General features: G+C 38.7%; 1 long non-coding RNA gene across 1 annotated transcript; it reads left to right on the plus strand.

Moving 5' to 3' along the window:
- The first annotated feature begins 233 nt into the window (after positions 1–233).
- LOC122057727 lies at positions 234–2,024 on the plus strand. Its single transcript, XR_006133602.1, has 2 exons — positions 234–1,102; positions 1,590–2,024. It is a non-coding gene; the product is annotated as an uncharacterized LOC122057727 (long non-coding RNA).
- The last annotated feature ends 290 nt before the right edge of the window (positions 2,025–2,314 follow it).

Consider the following 2,314-nt stretch of genomic DNA (forward strand, 5'->3'; position numbering starts at 1 on the left):
ATTGCTTCTGGTGTTCTTCTATTGGAATTCATATAGGAAAAAATGCATTTGACATGTCCGATTAATTTTTATATTTTTGCGGAATGAACTAATAAAAAAGGTATGATGAATATAAAATAGATTGCAAGAACACCAAAAGGTGTTTTGTTTGTTCTTTTCACAACTTAAAAAGGAGCAACTCAATTTAAAAATTAAAGGTGTTCCTAATAAAAAAAAATCGTCGACCCCAAAAAGCACAACCTCAAAAGTGGTGAGCCTTTTCTCATTCACGGAACGCAAGCTCCCTCTCCATTCTTACCTGCAACTCCATTCCTCCCAGGGGTCTAGCCTGAAAATCACAAAGCCGAGGCCGGTATCCGCTCAGGTGTCCATCCTTCATCCAACAACATCTCTCTCAGCTCTCCCACACCACTCCTGCTACCACCATGCGCCAGCACCACATGAGCCCCTCTCTTCTCTATCACTTATGTGCCTCACCACCACACGACCTCATCGAGAACCAGACCTGCAACCCAATTGCAGCCCCTTCTCTCCCTCCCACCAAAACCCCCACCGCACACCCTGCCGCCACCCCTTCCTTCTGTCATGAGTACCCGCAAACACCCTTCTTCCCCTTCACCTGCAAGGCCCCCATCTAAAACCCAACCCTCTCCCTCGTCGACGCGAGCCTCTCACCTCGCTAGGCTTCAATGGTTTCATTGATGGTTTCAAAACAATTATTAATTGAAGTTTTTTTAGTGCATCATTTATGTCAAAACAATTTAAGAATTTAGTTTTTCTATGATGTAGAATCTGACCTAGGTTATCACCTTTTCTTTTTCAAATCCTGCAATTTTAATTTAGTTTTTCTATGATGTAGAATCTGACCTAGGTTATCACTTTTTCTTTTTCAAATCCTGCAATTTTCTATGTTCGAAGAAATTTACTCATGTGTTTAGAATGGTCCTGAGTCTACTGACGTTATTTTTTCATTTTCTGTTGGTTATTTTTTCATGCCCTTTCTGTAACATGCTCTGTTATTCCATCATAAGAATGAAACAGTGCAGTGAATGGAAAGATGCTAATGAAAAAGTGATGCCTTGAGGATCAAAGATGCATGCAGGTACACACTAATCCCTTCTTTGCCTTTTCTTTCCTTAGCTTCTAGTTTGGACTGTTGTTTCATCTCTGGCCAAAGAAATTTATGTGGATTTTCTTGGGTCCAACTTTTGTAAGTAATATCCCTGGCTGTGTTGAGCAATACTTGTATATATGTGTTGGAATTGATATCAACACAAGTGCCAATTATGGTCGGCCTAGTTGAGTCACTCACTAATGGTTCATGATTCAACCTTGGTGGTTCAGATTTGATGGGTCAGGTTTCAATGGTTCCATTTTAATTTAGCCTTATGTTTAAAATTGGTATGATCACAGTTCAAAGGGCACCTTGAATATTGGTTCAACGGTTCAGTTCTCACCAAACCAATTCTGGTTTTCTAATTAGACCAATTGAGTTTAAGTTTTGGCCAGCTCTGTTATATATTTCAGTAGCACTTTATATAAAGATAGCAAAGTCTCTTAATGATGTCAGTAATCCACTTTGAATAAAGAGTCACTTGGTCTCGGCCGAACTGGAATGGTTTGTTGCATTGGACAACAAATTGGTGGACTGGTGAGTCAGCTTCTAGGCTTTGATTCATTACAACATGCATTATTATTAAAAGGAGGAAGCCCAGACCAGCCCAGCCCAGCCCGATTGATCTGAGAGTTTACAAGTTGTTGTACTATGGTTGTTGCCACTGTTGACCAAATTTGAAGAGGATGGAGAAAAACTACTGTTATTAAAGAGGTGCTGCTAGAGTGTATTTGAAGACGGATAGTAGTGAAGAAGCTACTGCCACTGATTTGTTGTTGTGATCTCTTAATCATATCTTCTATTGTTGTCCTTACTTAGGTTAAATTTGACCATAATGGTATGTATGTGATTAATGATTTTATTGTTCATAAGTAAATTTATATAAAGTGTTTGCCAAACATTGTTTCTATTCTTTTCTTGTTCTAAGGATATTTCTGTAATAGTCTTACTAGACGTTGTTTCTATTCCACCAGAGTATTCTCACAACATGGAATCGAAAATGAACATCTCTGGAAAAGAACATTCTTTAGAAATAAAAATATTATCAAACGGCCCCTAAGAGATTGGTCCCTCGCAACCATTGGATAAAGAGCTCGAGAAAACCGGATGGTCGTGGAGCAGTTGTAGCCTCAAATTTTTTTTTTTTTTTTTTTTTGACATACTGATCAATGCACTATTTTGGGATATCATTTGCTGGTC

This window comes from Macadamia integrifolia, chromosome 12 (assembly GCF_013358625.1).
Source record: "Macadamia integrifolia cultivar HAES 741 chromosome 12, SCU_Mint_v3, whole genome shotgun sequence".
NCBI lineage: Eukaryota > Viridiplantae > Streptophyta > Magnoliopsida > Proteales > Proteaceae > Macadamia > Macadamia integrifolia.